Source organism: Psammomys obesus, unplaced genomic scaffold, assembly GCF_907164565.1.
Source record: "Psammomys obesus unplaced genomic scaffold, mPsaObe1.curated_primary_1811, whole genome shotgun sequence".
Classification (NCBI taxonomy): Eukaryota; Metazoa; Chordata; class Mammalia; order Rodentia; family Muridae; genus Psammomys; species Psammomys obesus.
In genome coordinates this window covers 398,864-425,309 of record NW_026590142.1, presented here as the reverse complement: position 1 = coordinate 425,309, position 26,446 = coordinate 398,864, and positions in this window count along the sequence as shown.

The window sequence follows — 26,446 nt, the reverse complement described above, 5'->3', positions numbered from 1 at the left end:
GCACACGCCGCCCAAGATAGGCTCACACAGCCTCCTGCAGCCCCATCCACCATCCAGGACCAGGACACACAACCTCTGGCCCAGTGTGAGGTGCCAAGCCTCCGACCCAGAGCAGAACCCTTAGTTGCCAGCCCAGAGAGGCGTGCACAGCTTCTGGCCCAGAAGGGGACACACCCTGCCAGCCCAGACCAGAGCATAGAACCTCTGGGCCAAAGCTGTGCCCGCAGCCGCCATTCCAGACCTGGTTGCACGGCGTCCAGACCAGAGCGGCACCCGCAGCCTCCATTCCAGACAGGGACACACAGCTTCAGGCCCAGAGTGAGGCGCCCAGCCTTCAGACCAAAGTGGAGCCCTCAGTTGCCAGCCTAGAGAAAAGTGCACAGCTCCTGATCCAAAGCGGCACCCCCAGCCACCATCCCAGACCAGGGTGCACAACATCTGGACCAGTGCGGTGCCAGCAGCCGCCATCCCAGACAGGGCCACACAGCTTCCGGTCCAGAGTGAGGCACCCAGCCTCCAGACCAGAGTGGAGCCCTCAGTTGCCAGCCTAGACAGGAGTGCACAGCCTCCAGACCAGAGCAGCGCCCCTAGGCGCCAAATCAATATAGGTGCACATTCTCCAGGCCCAGAGCAGAGCACTCAGCCTCTGGCCCAGAGACTTGCTGGGCGCTCCTCTCTTTCTCAGACAGAACTGTGTGCCCCAGGATAACAGACTGAGTTTCCCTGTTGGGAGAAAACCCCACAGCTAAGGAATCAGCAGGTTCTTCAAGAGGGCTATACCTGGAAAACTGTAACAACATCAGCAGCTCACTAAATTCAGAACGAGAAACCCAGCAGTGGGGCAGCTGTCTTGAGAACTTCTACGGGTGAGAGGAGAGCCCCCCTTGCCAAACAAAGACCACAGCTACTACTCAGGTCTATACACCTGAGGTGAGCACTGGCAATTCCTGAGACACACTGGCCATACAGTGACCATAACCAAAAAGCAGAGGAGGCCTCCTTCAGGAAAAATCATCTTCTGCCCAAGGGGATTCTCCCTACCTCAGGACTCCAGGAAGCACAGAAACTAACAGCCAACACCTAAAACAGCCCAATGGGTAGAGGTCAGCCTAAAAGCTCAACCAACAAAAGACAAAGCAATATGGCATCTCCAGAACCCAGCCATCCAGAAGCAGCAGCCCTGGACAACACAGCATAATAGAAAAACAAGAAGATGACCTTACATCTATGCTGATAAAGAAGATAACAGAGGAAACAAATAAAATATGTAATGAATTAGAGGAAGATAAAATCAAACAGATCATGGCTATCCATAAAGAAATGGAGGAAGTTAAAGACAAGCAGATGATGATGGCCATCTGTGAAGAAATACGGGAAGATGCAGCCAAACAGCTTGCTGCCTTCAGAGAAGAAATAATTAAATCACTGAAAGAAATAAAAGAACAGAGTTGAAGGAACTAAAAGAAAAAGAGGATAATACAATCAGACAGGTGAAGGAAGTAAAGACAACAACTCAAGACCTGAAGATAGAACTAGAAAAATTAAAGAAAACACAAATGGAGGAAATAAAAAAGAGGAAGAATTTAGGGAAGAAAACAGGAACTACAGAGATAAGCATAACCAACAGACTACCAGACATGGAAGAAAGAATCTCAGGTGTAGAAGATACAATGGAAGAAATCGATGTATTTGTCAAAGAAAATGTTAAATCCAAAAAATTCCTGACACAGACCGTCCAAGAAATCCAAGACAATATGAAAAGACAAAACCTAAGAATAATAGGAATAGAGGAAAAAGAAGATTCCCTTCTCCAAGGCCCAGAAAATATTTTCAACAAAATCATTGAAGAAAATTTCCCCAAGTTAAAGGAGAGACCAATAACAATACATGAGGCCTACAGAACACCCAAAAAATTTGACCAGAAAAGAAAATCATCTCACCACATAATAATCAAGACAGTAAGTGTACAGAACAAAGAAAAAATACTAAAAGCTGCAAGGGAAAAAGCCCAAGTAACATATGGCAAACCCATTCTAATGGCAAACCCATTAGAATCATACCTGACTTTTCAACAGAGACTATGAAAGCCAGAAGGGCTTGGACGGATATCATGCAGACCCTAAGAGAACACAGATGTCAACCCAGGCTACCATACCCCGCAAAACTCTCAGTCCTCATAGATGAAGAAAACAAGATATTCAATGACAGAAACAAATTTTACCAATACCTACACACAAATCCAGAAGACACTGGAAGGGAAAATACAACCTAAGAAAATTAGCTACTTTCAAGAAAACACAGGAAATAATTAACCTTACTACAGTAAAACAAAAAGCAACCAAGCACACAACCTGATGACCACAGCCAACATCAAAATCAAAGGATCTAACAGCCACCGGTCATTAATCTCTCTCAACATCAATGGACTCAACTCTCCAACAAAAAGACACAGATTAACAGAATGGATAGGTAAACAAAACCCAGCAATCTGTTGCATACAAGAAACACACCTAAGGCACAAAAATAGACATTACCTGAGAGTAAAGGGTTGGAAGACGACTTTCCAAGCAAATGGACCCAAGAAGCAAGCAGGAGTAGCCATTCTAATATCTGATAAAATAGACTTTCTTGTTTTTTTTTTTTTCACGGAGAATATGAACCATTTTATTTTTATCTTTAAACAATAATGCAGCAAAGTAATAAAATATAAAATATAAAGAAACCGTACAACTTGTTTGCTTCCATAAATTAAATCAAGCATGCTTGAATATTTGGTTGTAGCTTAAGAACCACATTGGAACCCTCTTATTATTTTAGATGAGTCCTAAGTAGAGGTAAAATAAACACATATGACATAAATCATCTAAATAAGTTCTCCCAATGGCATATTTTCTAACCAAAAACTACTCCAATTGCCAAACCACACAAAACTTGAGATTCCCTCTTGTTCTTCAGGCACAGATCTGAATCTTTATATTATGTTTACTCAGGATAACAGAGTATTCTAGTTTCAGTAAACTGTAGACCTCTGGCAGTTGTACACTCTTTTTGTTATTAAAGAGTTTGACAGCAGGTTGATCTTCTATTTTAAGGATATGTTTTAATTAAAATAAAATTACAGCATTTCTCCCCTTACCTTCCCCACCTCCACTCTTCTATGTCTGCTGCTCTCAAATTTATGATCTGTTTTGAATATTTGTTTGTTGTTCCATATATGTATAAAATTTTAAATGAAACCCTCTTATAGACAGCTTCCCTATGTCTGTGTCTTCACATGACATACTGACAATCGTAAGAAACTCTCTACACCGTGAGCTCATCTAACCTTACCTAACCCCCTATTTTAAATGTCAACTAATTGAGGATAGCTGTTAACAAATCAATTTTGTTGAAACATTAAAGTTCACTTCATGTCAAATATTTTCCTCTTTTAAAAATTGTAATGGTTTGTTATTTTATTATTAATTTATTTATTACAGTTTATTCACTTTGCATCCCCACTGTTGCCTCCTCCTTCATCTCCTCCCATTCCCACCCTCCCTCCTTCTACCCTTCTAAGTCCCTTCCCTAGTTCACTGAGAGAGGAGGTCCTCTTTCCCTTCTATCTGACCCTAACCTATTAGGTTTCACCAGTGCTAGCTGCATCATCTTACTCTGTGGCCTGACAAGTCTGCACACCTAGGGGAGGGTGATCAAGGAGCCAGCCACTGATTTCATGTCAGAGACAGTCCATGGCCCCCTTCCTAGAGTACCCACTTGGAAAATGAGCAGGGGTTCTAGGTCCTCTCCTTGAATGATCCTTGGTTGGCGTATTAGTTTCTGCAGTTACCCGTGGGCCCAGGTTTTTGCTCTGTTGGTTTCCTTGTACAGTTCCTTTCTCCTCCAGATCTTTCTATCTCCCTCTTCTTCCATAAGATTTAGTGCACTCTGCCCAAAGGTTGGCTATTAGTCTCAGTATCTCCTTCTATACCCTCAAGACCCAGCTTATCCCACTCCTGAGCATATACCCAAAAGACCCTAACCCATAAAACAAGCATATTTGCTCCACTATGCCCATAGTAGCATTATTCATAATAGCCAGAATTTGGAAAGAACCCAGATGTCCCTCAACTGAAAAATGGATACAGAAATTGTTCTACATTTACACAATGGCATATTACTCATTAAGTCAAGGAAATCGTAAAACTTTAAGGCAAATGGTGGGAACTAGAAAAGATCATCCCGAGTGAGTTAATCAGAAGCAGAAAGACACACATGTTATGTACTCACTTATAAGTAGATTTTAGCTATATAATGTAGGATAAACATCAAATATTTTTCTTTAAAAGCCAATGTTCACACTGTAAATAAAGAACCAAAGAAATAAGAATATGCAAGAAAAGGAGAAATCTATATATATGAATCTAGAAGTATTTCAATTTATACATGCTTTGATTAGTACCTATTAATCAGACATTTCTTATATTTTGATTATTGAAATAGGTAATTTTACATTTTTAGAATATAATATTTTCCTAATATTTAATATTGTGCTTTGCAATGTATAACAAAAATTAATATATTCTATTTCATTTTTTAAATTTATAAATAAATTTGAAATATATTTTTGTCTTAATTATGTTTGAGAAAAATATGTGTCAACCTTTAGCTTTGCATAATATTTTACAGAGATTAAAAACATATAGTTCATGTTTTTAGTCTTTCAAAATTTTAAATCCTAGTAAAGTGATTTTTTTTTTACTGATTCTACACTCATATTTTGATAATACCCTCATGTGGTGAACATTGAAGTTTGAAATAGAAAGCAGTGAAAAGTTTATTGCCAGTTGTTTGAAGTTGCAGCATTTAGTGAAAAGTAAAGATTGCTAGGATAAAAGTGCTTTAAATGATTTACTATTAATTCTGCAAATTAGTCACTGTTCTATTCCTGTGAAGAGAAACCCTGACCAAGGCTACTCTGTTTTCTTGGACTATTGAGACAAGGCTTCTTTTGGTAACCCTTACTCTTCTAGAATTCACTCTGTAAACCAGGCTGGCCTTGAACTCACAGAGATCTGCCTACCTCTGCCTCCACAGTGCTGGAATTATGAAAGAAAACATGTAACTGGTGGCTTTATTATAGTTTTTTCAGAGACAGTCTATATTATATTAATGTCACAGAACATGACTGAAAGCAGGACACTGGGACAGTAGCTGAGCACAGAGAGACAACCAGAAAGTGAGAGACAGAGACACAGAGAGAGAGATACAGACAGAAAGAGGGACCAACAGAGGCAGAGAGATTGGGAAGCTGATCCTTACATGGGCTTTTGAAATTTCAAAGCACACTATCCACTTCCTCCAAAAAGGCCATACATACTCCTAAGAGGCCACCCCTCCGAATCCTTCTAAAATTTTCAAATAGCGCCGCTCTCTAGTGACTAAACATTTGAACATATAAGCCTATGGAGGTCATTTTTACTTAAACCGCCACATAGTTTTAGGATAAAGAGTCATTTTACCTTTGGAGAAGAAGAAGAGTCTTAGTGGTTAACAGCTCATACAGTTCTCACAGAGAAAATGAGCATTATTGCAAGCATGCAGGTAGATTAGAAAACAATCTCCTGTAACTCCAGCTCAGAGGGATTTGATGTCACCTTCTGTTCTCTATAGGTATCTGCATTCACATGTATATATCCACCAACATACACCCAACACACATTGTTAAAAATAAGTTTAAATTTAAAAAACTTATCCTATTTGGGAGAAGAGCTTCATAATGTATTTTATAGAGCCTAATAGAGGAGTTAGGCCTGGAAGATGTAATATTGGGCATGCCCTCTTTAGGTCTTGATTAAGCCAATGTTCTAAAATTCCTCTGATAATTTCTTTCTAAAAATATCTTTTTAAAATCTTATATTTTTAAAGAACAGGGCAATCAGTTCATGTCAGAGACAGTCCCTGTTCCTATTAGTATGGAACCCACTTGGACACTGAACTGCAATGGGCTACTTCTGTGCAGGGGTTCTAGGTTATCTCCATGCATGGTCCTTGGTTGGAGTATCAGTCTCAAGAAAGACCCCCCTGTGCAGCCTTATCAGGCCACAGAAGAAGACAATGCAGCCACTCTTGATGAGACCTAATTGACTAGGATCAGAAAGAAAGAAAAGAAGACCTCCCCTATCACTGGACTCGGGGAAAGGCATGCCTGCAGAAGGGGGAGGGGTTGGGCGAGGGGAGGGAGGGAACCACAGAGAGGATACAAACTGAATAAAGTGTAATCAACAAAGAATTTTTAAAAAATCCTATGTTTTATTTCCAGATCCTATTATTCTTCCTATGGAACATAAGGAGTAAGATAAAGAACATAAGGAGTAACTTATCAGCAGTGTTTACACTCTGTAGTCTGTTTAGATGTCATCTTTGAAGTGAATTTCTAATTCTACACTTCTAGGATGCCAAATTATAACTCCTTTTAACTTGACAGGAAAATGTTGAGACAGTATACTGGAATTATTATTATTATTTTAATTTTTTACTAATTACACTATATTCACTTTGCATCCCCCCATAAGCCCCTCCCACCCCACTCCCGATCCCACCTTCCCTCCCCTTTCTGCACGCATGCCACCCCCCAAGTCCACTGATAGGGGAGGTTCTCTTCTCGCTGATGATCTTAGTCTATCAGTTCTCATCAAAATTGGCTGCACTGTCCTCCAACATGGCCTGGTAAGGCTGCTCCCCCCTCAGGGGGAGGTGATCAAAGAGCAGGCCAATCAGATTATGTCAGAGGCAGTCCCTCTTCCCATTACTATGTAACCCACTTGGACACTGAACTGCCATGGGCTACATCTGTGCAGGAGTTCTAGGTTATCTCCATGAATAGTCCTTGGTTGGAGTATGAGTCTCTGGGAAGTTCCCTGTGTTCAAATTATCTTGTTCTGTTGCTCTGCTTGTGGAGTTCCCGTCCCCTCCAGCTCTTACTATTTCCCACTTCTTACATAAAATTCCATTCACTCTGCCCATCAGTTGGCCATCAGGCTCAGCATCTGCTTTGACAGTCTATACTGCAGAGGCTTTCAAAGGCCCTCTGTGGCAGGTTTCAAGGTTGTTTCCTGTTTTCTTCTGGCTTTCAGAGGCCCTCTGTAGCAGGTTCCAAGGTTGTTTCCTATTTTCTTTTTCTTCTGATGTCCATCCTCTTTGCCTTTCAGGAGGGGGATTGAACATTTTAGTTAGGGTCCTCTCTTTTGCTTAGTTTGTTTAGATGTACAGATTTTAGTGGGTTTATTTTATGTTGTATGTTTATATGAGTGAGTATATACCATGCGTGTCTTTTTGCTTCTGGGACAACTCACTCAGGATGATCCTTTCCAGGTCCCAACATTTACCTACAAATTTCATGATTTCCTTATTTTTCATTGCTGAGTAATACTCCATTGTATAGATGTACCACAGTTTCTGCATCCATTCTTCAGTTGAGGGGCATCTGGGTTGTTTCCACGTTCTGGCCATTACAAAGAAAGCTGCTACAAATATGGTTGAGCAAATGTCCTTTTTGTGTACATGAGCCTCTTTTGGGTATATGCCCAGGAGTGGTATGGCTGGATCTTGAGGAAGCGCTATTCCTAGTTGTCTGAGAAAGTGCCAGATTGATTTCCAGAGTGGTTGTACAAGTTTACATTCCCACCAGCAGTGGAGAAGTTTTCTCCTTTCTCCACAACATCTGCATCATGTGTTGTCCCTTGAGTTTTTCATCTTGGCCATTCTGCTGGGTGTAAGGTGAAATCTCAGGGTTATTTTGATTTGCATTTCCCTAATGGCTAATGAGGTTGAGCATTTCTTTAAGTGCTTCTCTGCCATTCGATATTCCTCTACAGAGAATTCTCTCTTTAGCTCTGTTCCCCATTTTTTAAGTGGATTACTTGGTTTGTTGCTTTTCAGCTTGTTTACTTCTTTATATATATTGGATATGAGTCCTCTGTCAGATAAAGGGTTGGTGATGATGCTTTCCCAATCTGTAGGCAGTCGCTTTGTTTTGATGACAGTGTCCTTTGCTTTACAGAAGCTTTTCAATTTCATGAGGTCCCATTTATTGATTGTTGCTCTTAGAGCCTGTGCTGTTGGTGTTCTGTTCAGGAAGTTTTCTCCTGTACTAATGAGACCTAGGGTATTCCCCACGTTTTTTTTTTTTTTCTAGCTGATTTAATGTGTCTGGTTTTATGTTGAGGTCTTTGATCCACTTGGACTTCAGTTTTGTGCAGGGTGATAAGTATGGATCTATTTTCATTTTTCTACATGTAGACATCCAGTTGGACCAGCACCATTTGTTGAAGATGCTATCTTTTTTCCATTGTATGGTTTTGATATCTTTGTCAAAATCAGGTGTCCGTAAGTGTGTGGGTTTATTTCTGGGTCTTCTGTTCGATTCCATTGATCCACCATTCTGTTTCTATGCCAGTACCATGCAGTTTTTATAACTGTTGCTCTATAGTACAGTTTGAGATCAGTGATGGAGATACCTCCAGAAGATCTTTTATTGTAGAGGATTATTTTAGCAATTCTCGGTTTCTTGTTATTCCATACGAAGTTGAGAATTTTTCTTTCCAGGCCTGTAAAGAATTGTGTTAGCAATTTGATGGGGATTGCATTAAATCTGTAGATTGCTTTTGGTAAGATGGCCATTTTTACTATGTTAATCCTGCCAAGCCATGAGCATGGGAGATCTTTCTAACTTCTCATATCTTCGTCTAATTCTTTCTTCAGAGACTTGAAATTTTTTTCATACAAGTCTTTGACTGGCTTGGTTAGGGTTATACCCAGGTACTTTTTGTCATTTGTGGCTATTGTGAATGGTGTTCTTTCTCTAATTTCTTTCTCAGCCCTTTTGTCATTTGTATACAGGAGTGCTACTGATTTTTTTGAGTTAATTTTGTATCTGGCCACTATGCTGAAGGTGTTTATCAGCTGGAGGAGTTCCCTGGTAGAGTTTTTGGGGTCACTCATATATACTGTAATATCATCTGCAAATACTGATAATTTGACTTCTTCCTTTCCCATCTGTATCCCCTTGATCTCCTTCAACTGTCTTACTGCTCTAGCAAGGACTTCCAGCACTATGTTGAAGAGATATGGAGAGAGTGGGCCGCCTTGTCTTGTCCCTGATTTCAGTGGGATTGCTTTAAGTTTCTCTCCATTCAGTTTGATGTTGGCTATAGGCTTGCTGTATATCACCTTTACTATGTTTAGATATGTGTCTTGTATCCCTGATCTCTCCAGTACTTTAAACATGAATGGATGTTGGATTTTGTCAAATTCTTTTTCAGCATCTAGGGAGATTATCATGTGGTGTTTTCTTTCAGTTTGTTTATGGTGGATCACATTGATGGATTTCCCTATATTGAACCACCCCTGCATACCTGGGATGAAGCCTACTTGGTCATAGTGGATAATATCTTTGATCTGTTCTTGGATTCGGTTTGCAAGTATTTTGTTAAGTATTTTTGCATCAATGTTCATAAGGGAGATTGGCCTGAAATTCTCTTTCTTTGTTGAGTCTTTGTGAGGTTTAGGTACCAAGGTGACTGTGGCTTCATAGAATGAGTTTGGTAATGTTCCTTCTGTTTCTATTTTGTGGAATAGTTTGAAGAGAATTGGAGTTAGCTCTTCTTTGAAGGTCTGGTAGAATTCTGTGCTGAAACCATCTGGTCCTGGGCTTTTTTTGGATGGGAGACTTTTGATGACTGCTTCTATTTCTTTGCGGGATATAGGACTATTTAATTGATTTACCTGGTCCTGATTCAGCTTTGGTAAGTCAAGTCGATCAAGAAAATTGTCCATTTTTTTAGATTTTCAAATATTTTTGAGTATAGACTTTTGAAGTAAGTCCTAATGATTGTTTGGATTTCCTCAGTGTCTGTAGTTATGTCCCCCTTTTCATTTCTGATTTTGTTGATTTGGGTGGTGTCTCTCTGCCTTTTAGTTAGCTTGGCTAAGGGTTTGTCGATCGTTTTGATTTTCTCAAAGAACCAGCTCTTGGTTTCATTGATTCTTTGAATTGTTTTATTTGTTTCTAATTGGTTGATTTCAGCCCCGATTTTAATTATTTCCAGCCATCTACTCCTTTTTGGTGTGTCTGCTTCTTCTTTTTCTAGGGTTTTTAAGTGGGCCATTAAGTTGCTTGAATGAGCTCTCTCGAATTTCTTCTTGAAGGCACTTAGTGCTATGTACTTTCTTCTTAGCACTGTTTTCATTGTGGTCTCACAATTTTGGGTATGTTGTGTCTTCATTTTCATTGAGTTCTAGAAAGGCTTTAATTTCTTTATTTCTTCCCTGAACCAGCTGTCATTTAGTAACAAGTTGTTTAGTTTCCATGTGTGTGTAGGCTTTTTGCTATTTCTGTTGTTGTTGAAGTCCAGCTTTATTCCATGGTGATCAGACAGGATACAAGGGATTATTTTAGTCTTCTTGTATCTGTTGAGGCTTGCTTTGTGACCAACTATATGGTCTATTTTGGAGAAGGTTCCATGAGGTGCTGAGAAGAAGGTAAATTCTTTAGTGTTTGGGTGTAAAGTTCTGTAAATGTCTGTGAGGTCCATTTGATTCATGACCTCTGTCAGAGATATTGTTTCTTTGTTTAATTTTTGTTTTGTTGACCTGTTCTTTGTTGAGAGTGGGGTGTTGAAGTCTCCCACTACTAATGTGTGGGGATCTATATGTAGTTTAAAATTTATCAATGTTTCTTTTACAAATGTGGGTGCTCTTGTATTTGGGGCATAGATGTTTAGGATTGTGATGTCTTCCTGGGGGAATTTTCCCTTGATGAGTATGAAGTGTCCTTCCTCATCTCTTTTTATTAATTTTGGTTGAAAGTCTATTTTATCAGATATTGGAATGGCTACTCCTGCTTGCTTCTTGGGTCCATTTGCTTGGAAAGTCTTTTTCCAACCTTTTACCCTCAGGTAATGTCTATCTTTATGTCTTAGGTGTGTTTCTTGTATGCAACAGATTGCTGTGTTTTGTTTACGTATCCATTCTGTTAATCTGTGTCTTTTTACTGGAGAGTTGAGTCCATTGATGTTGAGAGAGCTTAATGACCAGTGGCTGTTAGATCCTTTGATTTTGATGGTGGCTGTGTTCCTAAGGTGTGTGCTTGGTTGCTTTTTGTTTTACTATAATAAGGTTAATTATTTCCTATGTTTTCTTGACAGAAGCTAATTTTCTTGGGTTGTATTTTCCCTTCCAGTGTCTTCTGTAATGCTGGATTTGTGTGTAGGTATTGTTGAAATTTGTTTTTGTCATTGAATATCTTGTTTTCTCTGTCTATGAGGACTGAGAGTTTTGCAGGGTATAGTAGCCTGGGCTGACATCTGTGTTCTCTTAGGGTCTGCATGATATCTGTCCAGGCTCTTCTGGCTTTCATAGTTTCTGTTGAAAAGTCAGGTGTGATTCTAATGGGTTTGCCATTATATGTTCCTTGGCCTTTTTCCCTTGCAGCTTTTAGTATTTTTTCTTTGTTCTGTATACTTACTGTTTTGATTATTATGTGGCGGGAGGATTTTCTTTTCTGGTCAAATTTGTTAGGTGTTCTGTAGGCCTCATGTATCCTTATTGGCTTTTGCTTTAACTTGGGGAAATTTTCTTCAATGATTTTGTTGAAAATATTTTCTGGGCCTTGGAGAAGGGAGTCTTCTTTTTCCTCTATTCCTATTATTCTTAGGTTTTGTCTTTTCATATTGTCCTGGATTTCTTGGACAGTCTGTGTCAGGAATTTTTTGGATTTAACATATTTTTTGACAGATACATTGATTTCTTCCATTGTATCTTCTACACCTGAGATTCTTTCTTCCATTTCTTGTATTCTGTTGGTTATGCTTACCTCTGTAATTCCTGTTTTTTTCCCTAAATTCTTCCTCTACATTATTTCCTCCATTTGTGTTTTCTTTAATTTTTTTAGTTCTATCTTCAGGTCTTGAGTTGTTGTCTTTACTTCCTTCACCTGTCTGCTAGTATTTTCCTCTTTTTCTTTTAGTTCCTTCAACTCTATCTCTTTTATTTCTTTCAGTGATTTAATTATTTCTTCTCTGAAGGCCACAAGCTGTTTGGCTGCATCTTCCCGTATTTCTTCACGGATGGCCCTAATCTGCTTGTCTTTATCTTCCTCCATTTCTTTATGAATAGCCATGATCTGTTTGGTTTTATCTTCCTATAATTCTTTATGTATTTTATTTGTTTCCTGTATTATCCTCTTCATCAACATAGATGTAAGGTCATCTTCTTGATTTTCTATTATGCTGCAATGTTCAGGGCTGTTCGCCCCTGGACGGCTGGGTTCTGGAGATGCCATATTGCTCTCTCTTTTGTTGGTTGAGCCTTACACCGACCTCTACCCATTGGGCTGATTTAGGTGTTGGCTGTTAGTTTCTGTGCTTCCTGGAGTCCTGAGGTAGGGAGTATCCCCTTGGCCGGAAGATGATTTTTCCTGAAGGAGTCCTTCTCTGCTTTTTGGTTATGGTCACTTTATGGCCAGTGTTTCTCAGGAGTTGCCACTGCTCACCTCAGGTGAGTAGTAGCTGTGGTCTATGTTAGGAAGGGGGGATCTCCCCTTACCCATAGAATTTCTCAAGACAGCTGCCCCACTGCTGGGTTTGTTGCTATAATTTTAGTGTGCTGCTGCTCACTAAATTTCCATGTACAGTCCTCTTGAAGAACCTGCTGATTCCCTAGCTGTGGGATTTTCTCCCAACAGGGAAACTCAGTCTTACCAGATGTAAGGTTGAAACTCATCAACCTTACATCTATGTTGATGAAGAGGATAATACAGGAAACAAATAAAATACATAAAGAATTAGAGGAAGATAACACCAAACAGATCATGGCTATCCATAAAGAAATGGAGGAAGATAAAGACAAGCAGATTAGGGCCATCCGTGAAGAAATACGGGAAGATGCAGCCAAACAGCTTGTGGCCTTCAGAAAAGAAATAATTAAATCACTGAAAGAAATAAAAGAGATAGAGTTGAAGGAACTAAAAGAAAAAGAGGAAAATCCTGGGGCACACACTTTTGTCCGGGAAAGTGGGAGGTGCACTCAGCAAGTCTCTGGGCCAGAGGCTGATTGCTCTGCTCTGGACCTCGAGAATGTGCACCTAGGTTGAGTTAGCGCCTGGGGACACTGCTCTGGTCTCGAGGCTGGGTACCTCACTCTGGACCAGAAGCTGTGTGTCTCAGTCTGGGATGGTGGCTGCAGGCACTGCTCTGGTCCAGACGCTGTGGTTGCAGCCCTCTTGAAGGACCAGGGATTCCCACAGTTTTGACAGTCTTGCTAGGGATAACTGGTTGATCTTTGGCACAGTATCTGAGGGCTGCTGTAATGGCTCTCTGGCTTTTGTAGGTCTGAGAATGCAGCTGTGTGTCCCAGTGCCCTAGGGGAACTCAATAATGGCGGCAGAGCACAGCGTTCCTGCCTGCACTAGAGTCTGCATGAGTCCAGGAAGTGTTTTGGTGCTGGGTGTTCTAAGCCTTAGAGCTGCTTACTCCCTCTGCTGGGGGTTTCCTCCTTCCAGAGACACGCAGTCTGGTGCCCTGGTGCCCTGGTGCTCATAGTTCTATCTGAGGCAGCGAATCAGGTGCGCAGGCAGGGCTCCGTGCAGGAGCCTGTGTCCTGGCTCTGGATCCGGGCTGGCTCTTGGGGCACCCGTGGAACCCAACTCTTTTCCAGGGGATGTCTGGGTAACCTGAGGTCGGTCCCAATTGTTTCCTGCTCCGTGGGGTTATCTCTCGACTGGGAAATCCAGTCTATGGTTTTGTGGGTCCACAGTTCAGTCTGGGACCATGACCAGATCGCGCTGGCGTGTAGCTCTGGGCTGGCGACCAAGCACCTGGCAGAACCGGGATCTCTTCCAAGGTTTAGCCGGGTGAGTTAAAGCTGATTGAATCCCCCACCGTGGGGTACCCTCTCACCTGTGAAACACAATCCCTTGTGTTTTATGGCCACGAGTCCTGATTGCTGGTCACTGTGCCAATCCTGCTGTGTTGCTCCTCAGAATGAGAGTCCTCCCGGCGCCGCCATCTTGCCCCGCCCCAATTTTCTTGATTGATTCCACTTACCAAAACTGAATCAAGACCAGGTAAATCAATTAAATAGTCCTTTATCCCCTAAGGAAATAGAAGCGACCATCAAAATTCTCCCATCCAAAGAAAGCCCACACCAGATGGCTTCAGCACAGAATTCTGCCAGACCTACAAAGAAGAGCTAAATTTAGTTCTCTTCAAACTATTCCATAGAATAGAAACAGAAGGAACATTACCAAACTCATTCTATGAAGCCACAGTCACCTTGGTACCTAAACCTCACAAAGACCCCAAAAAGAAAGAATTTCAGGTCAATCTCCCTTATGAACATTGATGCAAAAATAGTCAACAAAATTCTTGCAAAGCGAATACAAGAACACATTGTGGTTCAATATACAGAAATCCATCAATGTGATCGACTATATTAAGAAACTGAAAGAAAAAAAACTACATGATGATCTCCTTAGATGCTGAAAAAGCATTTGACATAATCCAACATCCATTCATGTTTAAAGTATTGGAGAGATCAGGGATACAAGATACATATCTAAAAATAGTAAAGACAATATACAGCATGCCTGTAGCCAACATTGAACTAAACGGAGAGAAATTTAAAACAATCCCACTGAAATCAAGGACAAGGAAAGACTGTGTGCTCTCTCCATATCTCTTCAACATAGTGCTGGAAGTCCTTGCTAGAGCAATAAGACAGTTGAAGAAGATCAAGGGGATACAAATTTGAAAGGAAGAAATCAAGATATCACTATTGCAGATGATGTGATAGCACACCTGAGTGACCACAAAAGTTCTACAGCTTATAAATACCTTCAGCAAAGTGGCCTGATACAAAATTAACTCAAAATAACTGGAATCCCTCCTGTATACAAAAGAAAAAAGGCCTGAGAAAGAAATCAGGGAAACACCACCCTTCACGAGAGCCACAAAAGATCCATAGTACCTTGGTGTAACCCTAACCAAGCAAGTCAAAGACTTGTATGGAAAAAACTTCAAGTCTCTGAAGAAAGCATTTGAAGAAGATATCAGAAAATGGAATGATCTCCCATGCTCATGGCTTGGCAGGATTAACAGAGTAAAAATGGCCATCTTACCAAAAGCAATCTACAGATTCAATGCAATTCCCATCAAATTATCAACACAATTAAAAAATGGAGAACAGAGCTAAACAGAGAATTCTCAATAGAGGAATATCAAATGGCAGAGAAACATTGAAAGAAATGTTCAACGTGTCATTAGCCATCAGGGAAATACAAATCAAAATGACCCTGAGATTTCAACTTACACCCATAAGAATGGCAAAGATCAAACACTCAAGTGACAACACATGCTGGAGAGGTTGTGGAGAAAGGGGAACCCTCCTCCACTGCTGGTGGGAATGTAAACTTGTACAACCACTCTGGAAATCAATCTGGCACTTTCTCAGATAACTAGGAAAAGATCTTCAAGATCCAGCCATACCACTCCTAGGCAAATATCCAAAAGAGGCTCAAATACACAACAAAAACATTTGGTCAACCATGTATGTAGCAACTTTATTTGTATTAGCCAGTAGCTGGAAACAATGCAGATGCCCTTCAACTGAAGAATGGATATAAGAATTGTGGTACATCTACACAATGGAATATTGATCAACAATGAAAAACAAGGAAATCATGAAATTTGCAGGCAAATGGTGTGATCTAGAAAAGATCATCCTGAATGAGATATCTCAGAAGCAGGGTATATACTCACTTATTAATGGATATTAGACATATAATACAGGATAAACATACTAAGATCTGTACACCTAAGGAAACTAATCAAGAAGAAAGACTCTGAGAAGGACTCTGACTAAAATGCTCAGTCCCTATCCTGAAAGACAAAGAGGATGGACATTAGAAGAGGAAGAAAACAGGAAACAAGTTAGGAATCTGTCACAGAGGGCTTCTGAAAGGCTCTGCCTTGCAGACTATCAAAGCAGATGCTGAGACTTATGGCCAATGGTTGGGCAGACTGCATGTATTCTTATAAAAGAAGTGGGAAATAGTAAGATCTGGAGTGGACAGGAGCTCCACAAGGAGAGCAACAGGACCAAAAAAAATTGAACAAAATGTTTTTTCCAGAGACTCATACTCCAACCAAGTGCCATGCATGGAGAATCCCTAGAACCCTTGCACAGATGTAGCCCATGGCAGTTTGGTTTCCAAGTGGGTTCCATAATAATGGGAACAGGGACTGCCTCTGACATAAGTTGATTGGCCTGCTCTTTGATCACCTTCCCCTGATGGGGGGAGCAGCTTTACCAGGCCACAGAAGATGACAATTCAGCCACTCTTGATGAGATCTAAGAGACTAGGATCAGAAGGAAGGATAGGAAGTCCTCCCCCATCAACGGACTTGGGGAGGGGCATGATTGGAGAAGGAGGAGAGAAGGTGGGGTTAGGAAGGGAGGAGGGAGGGGTTTATGGGGTGATAAAAAGTGAATAAGATGTAATTAATAAAAATTAAAATAAAAAACTTAAAAATCTAAATAAAAAAGGAAATATTCTAGACCAATATCTCTAGTCATCAGAGATGTCCAAACTCTCAACTTATTAGCAAACTGAATTCAGGAAAACATTGAAAAACAATGTGTCATTTCCAAGCAGCATTTATCTCTAGGAAACAAAGAATGTTCATTGTGTGTGGATTATAAATATAGCATATTACAATTATAGAATAAAATATAAAAACATACACAGGAAAATCTGAATGAGAGGAAATTATTCTGGCTTGGAGGTTTAGGAGGAGTAATTGCCCAGCATTGTGCTTTAGGTTAACTAAGTATATCCTCATCTTTGTGTGGTGATTTGGGTCTACAGATGTTTTAGCAATAACTGTGGTTTAACTAAAGATAAATCAATAGTAAATATTAATATTCAACAACATGTCTATGAATTTCTCCCTTTAAACTAAGATCACAAAGATGTTTCCATAGCAACTACAGTGTTATAGGAATTGTTTGTAAATTAATAGCATTCTTTAATTTTATTTTCTTAATAGGTACAAAATTTACATCAATGTCAAGAATACTCCATAGATCAGACAAAACATAAGATGATTACATCCTCAAGTGTGGTGTTTGATATAATGAAACATTTAATAATAGAGCAAGGTAAAGGGAGGGAAGAGGATATGTGTGGAGGGGCAGCTAAATCTAAGGTCTATATAATGGATCATATTGAAACCTATCACAGCAGAACATTTATACATACATGGATGTGTGTGTGTGTGTGTCTGAAATCTATTTTATTATTTAATTCATGTAGCTTCTCTATTGAAGATAGATTTTTTTCATACAATACATTTTTATTATGGTTCCATACCCCCCAACTCCTCCCAGATACTACTATCTCACCAAAACCATCATCTCTTGTTTTTTCTCATTAGAAAACAAACAGGCACTCCTCCAAAAAATAAAACAAAACAAAAAGAATAAAAAATATTATATAAAAATAAGCAAACCTAAATAGAACAAAATAAACAAATGCAGCAGTTTAACTTGCATCAAGTTGGCACACAACTTGCCAGCAAGGGTATAAATAAAACCATTTTAATTATGCAATGCATTTAATTATGTAATGTAATTCTGAGAAGCAGTGAGAAAGTTAAGCATCCTTCAGGCCAAAAAAGGCTTCTGTTTCAGACATAATTAAGAGTGATTATTTTACTGATCTTAACTATAATAATCCATTCAGTGCCATTGAGAGTAGAGTTGAATATTTCCTTTTCCATTAATTAATTATTTATTCACTTTACATCCTGATCATAACCAGCTTCTTCTTCTCCTACCAGTACATCCCTGACACCCTCCTATCCTCATTCACCTATCCCTTTCTCCTCAGAGATGTGGAGGTCCGCATGGTACCAACCCATCCTGGCACATCAAATCACAACAGGACTAGGTGCAACCTCTCCAACTGAGACCAGACAAAGCAATCCAATTAAGAGGAAGGGATCCAAAGCCAGGCAACGAAGTCATAGACTGCCATTGCTCTAATTTTTAGATTACCCACATGAAGACCAAGCTGCAGAACTTCACATCTGCTATATATATGCATGGAACCTAGGTCTACCCCATCCATGCTCTTTGGTTGGTGATTAAGTCACTATGAACCCCCATGGGCCCTTGTTAATTTACACTGTAGGTCATCTTCTGGTGTACTTGAGCTTCTGTCTCCCTCAATTATTTCCCTACATTTCCACAAGACCTCTTGAGTTCTGCATGTTGGGCCAAAATTATAGAAATGAAAACAGCATGGTATTGGGACTAAAGAAGGCACATTGATCAAGGGAATTGAATTGAAGAACTACACATAAAGTGATAGACTTTGCATCTGTTTCCATCAGTGGCAAGTGAAATCTCTCAGAAGACAGCTATGCTAGTTTTCTGTCTGCAAGCATAGCAGATTATCATTAATAGTATCAGGGGTTGGCTCTCTCCCGTGCAATGGGTCTTAAGTTGGTCCAGTCATTGGTTGGACATTCCATCAATCTCAGTTTCATCCTTATTCCTGTACATCTTAGAATCAGGACAAATTTTGGATCAAAGATTTTGTGGATGGATTGTTGTCCTTAAATCTCCACTGGAGGTAGCCACTCCAGGCTTCATATTCCCTGCTGCTTGGAGTCTCAGACAGGGCCAGACCCTTAGATTCCCAGGATCCTCCCCATACCAAAGATGCTCCCAATGGATTTTCATTATCTTTCCTAGTCCTCATTATCCTTTCCTCTCCCTCCACCTGATCCCTCCTCTTCCCCTTCCTATCCCTCTCTCACCTTGCTCCCTCTCTCCATTTTAACAACAGTATAGAAATCTGATCATTCTAAGGGAATACTAACTTCTAAGTATACCTCTAACAAAGCAAGTGAAAAAATTGTATAATAAAAATTTCAAGTCATACAGTTCAGTGTCCAAGTGGGTTACATAGTAATGGGAAGAGGGACTGCCTCTGACATAATCTGATTGGCCTGCTCTTTGATCACCTCCCCTTGAGGAGGGAGCAGCCTTACCAGGCCACGGTAGAGGACAGTGCAGCCAATTTTGATGAGAACTGATAGACTAAGATCAGAAAGGAGAGGAGAATCTCCCCTATCAGTGGACTTGGGGAGTGGCATGCATGCAGAAAGGGGAGGGAGGGTGGGATCGGGAGGGGAGGAGGGAGGGGCTTATGGGGGGATACAAAATGAATAAAGTGTAATTAATAAAAAAATTAAAAAAAATTGAAATTTCAAAAAAAGAAGAAAGAAATCAAAACATATACCACAAGAAAGAAAGATATCATGTTCATTAATCATTAGGATTAATACAGTAAAAATGGTTGTTCTACCAAAAGCCACCTAAAAATTTAATACAATGCCCATTAAAATTCCAACACAATTCTTCAGAAAAATTGATAGGAAAATTTTCAGATTTCTATGGAAACACACACACACACCAGAGGAGCTGAAATAATCCTGAAGGATAAAAGAACTGCTAGAATTAAGACCATCCCTTATTTCATGTTTTACTACAAAATTATAGAAATGAAAATAGCATGGTATTGGGACTAAAGAAGGCACAGTGATCAAGGGAATTGAATTGAAGAACTACACATAAATCCTCAAACCTATGGAAACATGGTTTTTGATAAAGAAACCATAAATGCACACTGGCAGAATTAAAAGCACTTTCAACAAGTGGTGCTAGTCAGAAAGGATAGTTTATTTTAAAAGAATCAAAATAGATTCTTACTTATCACCCCCTCACACACACGTAATGTCTAAGTAGATCAAAGCTCTCAACAGATACCTAGACCCTGACAATAGAAAGTGGTTAATAGCCTTATGTTTATTGGCACAGGAAAAGACTTTTTTGTTTTTTTTCTTCATTAAATCCTCATTTTTTTATATTAATTACGATTTATTCACTTTTTATCCCAGCCGTAGCTCCCTCCCTCATTCCCTCCCAATCCCACCCTCCCTCTCTCATCTCCTCCCATGCCCTTCTTCAAGTCCACAAATATGGGAGGTCCTCCTCCCTTTCCATTTGACCCTAGCTTATAATGTTTCATCAGGACTGGCTACATTGTCCTCCTCTGTGCCCTGGCAAGGCTGCTCCCACCTCAGGGGCAGGGTCAGAGAGCCAGTCACAGAGTTTATGTCAGAAACAGTCAATGTTCCCATTACTAGGGAGCCCACTTGGACACTGAAATGCCATGGGTTACCTCTGTGCAAGGGTTCTAGGTTATCTCCATGCATGGTTGTTGGTTGGAGTATCAGTCTCAGAAAACACACCTGTGCCAAGATATTTTGGTTCTGTTGCTCTCCTTGTGGAGCTCCTGTTCTCTCAAGGTCTTACTCTCTCCCCCTTCTTTTATAAGACTCCCTGCACTCTGCCCAAAGTTTGAGTCACAGCATCTGCTTTTATACACTGCTGGGTAGAATCTTTCAGAGGCCCTCTGTGGTAGGCTCCTGTCCTGATTCTTGTTTACTCCTTCTTCCAGTGTCTACCTGTTTGTCTTTCTGAGTGAGGATTGATCATCTTACCCAGGGGTCTTCCTTCTTGCTTAGCTTCTTTAGGTGTACAGATTTTAGTATATCTTATATTATATGTCTGGTATCTACTTATAAGTGAGTGTGTACCGTGTGTGTTTTTCCGCTTCTGGGAAAAGACTTTTTATACAGATCAACATCAATAAAGGCAAAAAGATAAAATAATAATAAATGTTACCTCATGAAATTGAGAAGCTTCTACATGGCAAAAGACACCATCATTTGAATAAAGCTTAGCCTGCAGAGTAGGAAAAGACTTTTTGTTTGCTTTTGTTTGTTTTGATACATTTTTATTTTTATATTAATTACAGTTTATTCACTTTGTATCCAAGTTGTAGCACTCTCCCTCATTTCCTCCCAATCCCACCCTCCCTTCCTCACCTCCTTCCAAGCCCATCTCCAAGTCCAAGTCCACAGATAGGAGAGGTCCTCCTCCCCTTCCATCTGACCCTAACCAATCAGAATACATCAGGACTGCCTGGATTGTCTTCCTCTGTGGCCTGGTAATGCTACTCTCCCTAAGGGGGAAGTGATCAAAGAGCCAGCCACTGAGTTAATGTCAGAGACAGTCCTTGTTCCCTTTACTAGGGAACCCGTTTACTACTGAGCTGCCATGGGCTGCATCTGTGCAGTGGTTCTAGTTTATCTTCATGCATGGTCCTTGGTTGGAGTATCCATCTCAGAAAAGACCCCTGGGCCTAGATTTTTTGGTTCTGTTGCTCTCCTTGTGGGGCTCCTGTCACTTCCCAGTCTTTTTTATGTCCCCTTTCTTTCATAAGATTCCATCACTCTGCCCAAAGTTTGGCTCTGAGCCTCAGCAGGCAAATGGTGGGTACTAGAAAAGATCATCCTAAGTGAGGTATCCCAGGAGTAGAAAGACACACGTATAAGTGGATATTAGGCATATAATATAGGATTAAAATATTAAAATCTGTACACCTAAAGAAGCTAAGCAAGGAGGACTCTGGGTAAGATGATCAGTCCTCACTCAGGCAAATGGGACATACATCTGAAAAGGGAGAAAACAGGGAACAGGACAGAGGGCCATGGAATGACTCTGCCCAGCAGGGTATCAAAGCAACTGATAGAAGGCTAATATCCAAAATACATAAATAATTCAAAAAACTAGATGTAAAGAAATCTAATGGCCTAAGTGGATATTATATATTAAGATGCTCAGTTGCCATTCAGAAAGGCAAAGAGGATCGACATCAGAGGAAGGAGGAAACAGGGAACAGGACAGGAGCCTACCACACAGGGCCTCTGAAAGGCTCTACCCTGCAGGATATCAAGACAGATGTTGAAACTCATAACCAAACTTTGGGCAGAGTACAGGGAACTTATGAAAGAAATGGGAGATAATATGACATGGAGAGAACAGGAATTCTTCAAGGAGAGCAACAGATCCAAAAAGTCTGGGCAGAGAGGTCTTTCCTGAGACTTATACTCTAGCAAGGACCACTTGTGGAGATGACCTGGAATCCCTGCACAGAGGTACTCCATGGAAGTTCAGTGTCCAAGTGGGTTCCATAGTAATGGGAACAGGGACTGTCTCTGACATGAACTAATTTGCTTGCTCTTTGATCACCTTCCCCTGAGGTGGGAGCAGCCTTACCAGGCCAAAGAGGAAGACAATGCAGCCATTCCTGATGTGACCTGATAACCTCATCTATCAGTGGACTAATGGAGGGGCATGGGTAGGGAAGAGGGAAAGAGGGTGGGATTGGGAGAAAAGAGGGAGGGAGTTACAGCGGGATACAAAATGAATAAACTGTAATTAATAAAAACAAAAATAAAAATTAATTTTAAAAAATAGTGGATACAAATCTAAACAAAATTCTCAGTGGAGAAAACTTCAATGTCAGAGAAACACTAAAAAATGTTTAACATTCCTAGCCATCATGAAAATACAAATCAAGCCTACTTTAAGATTTCATTAGTCGCTTTGTTTTGATGACGACGGTGTCCTTTGCTTTACAGAAGCTTTTCAGTTTCATGAGATCCCATTTATTGATTGTTGCTCTTAGAGCCTGTGCTGTTGGTGTTCTGTTCAGGAAGTTTTCTCCTGTACCAATGAGTTCTAGGGTATTCCCCACTTTTTTTCTAGCCGATTTAATCTGTCTGGTTTTATGCTGAGGTCTTTGATCCACTTGAACTTCAGTTTTGTGCAGGGTGATAAGTATGGATCTATTTTCATTTTTCTACATGTAGACATCCAGTTGGACCAGCACCATTTGTTGAAGATGCTATCTTTTTTCCATTGTATGGTTTTGGCATCTTTGTCAAAGATCAGGTGTCCATAAGTGTGTGGGTTTATTTCTGGGTCCTCTGTTCGGTTCCATTGATCCACCATTCTGTTTCTATGCCAGTACCATGCAGTTTGTAAAACTGTTGCTCTATAATACAACTTAAGATCAGGGATAGAGATACCTACAGAAGATCTTTTATTGTAGAGGATTGTTTTAACAATTCTGGACTGCCTACAGATTGGGAAAGATTCTTCACCAACCCTTTATCAGACAGAGGACTCATATCCAGTATATATAAAGAACTAAATAAGCTGAAAAGCAGCAAACCACGTAATCCACTTAAAAAATGGGGAACAGAGCTAAAGAGAGAATTCTCTGTAGAGGAATATCGAATGGCAGAGAAGCACTTAAAGAAATGCTCAACCTCATTAGCCATTAGGGAAATGCAAATCAAAACAACCCTGAGATTTCACCTTACACTCATCAGAATAGCCAAGATCAAAAACTCAAGTGACAACACATGCTGGAGAGGTTGTAGAGAAAGGGGAACCCTTCTCCACTGCTGGTGGGAATGTAAACTTGTACAACCACTCTGGAAATCAATCTGGCGCTTTCTCAGACAACTAGGAATAGCACTTCCTCAATATCCAGCCATACTACTCCTAGGCATATATCCAAAAGAGGCTCAAGTACACAAAAAGGACATTTGCTCAACCATGTTTGTAGCAGCTTTATTTGTAATAGCCAGAAGCTGGAAACAGCCCAGATGCCCCTCAACCGAAGAATGGATGCAGTAATTGTGGTACATCTATACAATGGAGTATTACTCAGCAATGAAAAATAAGGAAATCATGAAATTTGCAGGTAAACGGTGGGACCTGGAAAGGATAATCCTGAGTGAGTTGTCCCAGAAGCAAAAAGACACACATGGTATATACTCACTCATATAGACACACAACAAAGGACAAACCCACTAAAATCTATGCATCTAAAGAAACCAAGCAAGAGAGAGGACCCTAACTAAAATGTTCAATTCCCACCTGAAAGGCAAAGAGGATAGACATCAGAAGAAGAAGAAATCAGGAAACAACCTGCTACAGAAGGCATCTGAAAGCCAGAAGAAGAAAACAGGAAACAAACTAGGAACCTAGCACAGAGGGCCTCTGAAAGTCTCTGCTCTGCAGACTATCAAAGTAGATGCTGAGCCTGATGGCCAACTGTCGGGCAGAGTGAATGGAATTTTATGTAAGAAGTAGGGAATAGTAAGAGCTGGAGAGGACAAGAACTCCACAAGGAGAGCAACAGAACAAGAAAATTTGAACACAGGGAACTTCCCAGAGACTCATACTCCAACCAAGGACTATTCATGGAGATAACCTAGAACCCCTACACAAATGTAGCCCATGGCAGGTCAGTGTCCAAGTGGGTTACCTAGTAATGGGAAGAGGGACTGCCTCTGACATAATCTGATTGGCCTGCTCATTGATCACCTCCCTTTGAGGGGGGAGCAGCCCTACCAGACCACAGAAGAGGACAATGCAGCCACTTTTGATGAGAACTGATAGACTAAGATCAGAAAGGAGAGGAGAACCTCCCCTATCAGTGCACTTGGGGAGGGGCATGCATGCAGAAAGGGGAGGGAGGGTGGGATCTGAAGTGGTGGAGGGAAGGGCTTATAGGGGGGATACAAAATGAATAAAGTGTAATTAATAAAAAATTTAAAAATGTTAAAAAAAAAAGAAAAAATAGATTTCATCAGCTTGGCATGGTGGCACACACCTTTAATCCCCAACACTCAGGAAGGCAGAGTCAAGCAGACTGCTGTGAGTTTGTGGCCAACCTGGTCTGCCAAGTCAGTCCAGGACAGAAAGGCTATACAGAGAAACCCTGTAAAACAAACAAACAAACAAACATACAAAATAAAAGATTTCATCTTACTGCTTTATGAATGGCTAAGACGAACAAAATAAGTGAAAGTTCATGCTGGTAAGGTTGTGGAATAAATGGAAATGTCATTCAATGCTGGTGGGAATGCTAACATACCACTATGGAACTCAGTGTGGTAGTTCTTCAGAAAGATGGAATTTGACCTACTTCAAGCTCTAGCTCAACAGTAGTGTGGCTTGATAACATGGAAGATTTACTTCTAATAATTTGGTGAACCTACACAGTGGTTTTTATTGTGGCCATGTCTTTTTTTAATTTTTAATTAATTACACTTTATTCATTTTGTATCCCCCCATAAGCCCCTCCCTCCTCCCCTCCAGATCCCACCCGCCCTCCCCTTTCTGCATGCATGCCACTCCCCAAGTCTACTGATAGGGGAGGTTCTCCTCTCCTTTCTGATCTTAGTCTATCAGTTCTCATCAAAACTGGCTGCATTGTCCTCTACTGTGGCCTGGTAAGGCTGCTCCTCCCTCAGGGGGAGGTGATCAAAGAGCAGGCCAATCAGATTATGTCAGAGGCAGTCCCTCTTCCCATTACTATGTAACCCACTTGGACACTGAACTGCCATGGGCTACATCTATGCAGGGGTTCTAGGTTATTTCCATGAATAGTCCTTCGTTGGAGTATGAGTCTCTGGGAAGTTCCCTGTGTTCAAATTATCTTGTTCTGTTGCTCTCCTTGTGGAGTTCAGAAGTTGTTAAGTTTCCTGAATTCATTTATTGTTGATGTTAATGTCTGCCTTTTTCTAATCTTGTTTGGAAAGGTTTCCTTGGCCAAAACTATAAAAAATACTCCCTGTTTTCTCCTCTTTCAGACTCAGACTATCAGGTAATATGATAAACTCTTTGATCAGTTTGAAGCTGAGTATTGTGTAGGGTGAGGGATAATTGAATTTTGTTTTTAACATGTAGTTCTACATTTTGGTCAACAACATTTCTGGATAAGTGATATGTCAAGAAGATTTTTTTTATTATTCAGGATTGTTTTGGATCTCCTAAGTACTTTGTGATCCCTATAAAATTTATTTATTTTAATTTCTGGGCAAAATTAGCTTGGAAGTTTTAAAAGACTTACATTGAATCTGTGAATTGCTTTCGGTTAAAATTTCACAATATTAGTCCTACCAATCCATGAGTGTGGAAGTTCTTTTCATATTCTGGTGTACCCTGAAATTTCTTTTTTCAATGTCTTAAAATTTTCATTAAGCAACTGTTTAACTTTTTAGTTCTTTATGTTGGAATAGTGTTTCACTGTGTGTATATTTACCATTGCATTATCCACCCGTTCAATGATAGCAATATAACCCGATTCCTAACCATTAAGTAAAAAATTGTGTGGTAATAAACATGAATATGGAGAAATCTGTATGTATACTGACTTAGATTATTTTGGGTCTTATATATTTAATTGCATAGTACTTATAGAAAATCTGTACTGATATTACAGCTAGTGTATCAAGCAGTACTCCAACAATTATAAAAAGGGTCACAGTCTAACCCAGCATCATTTTTGCATCACCATTTGTTATTTATTTTTCCTATTGAAACTCATTATGTCTGCAGTTGAAAATAATATCATAGTAGTTTAGGTTTTCCTTTTGTTAAAGAATAATAGGATTGCAATGTGTTCATA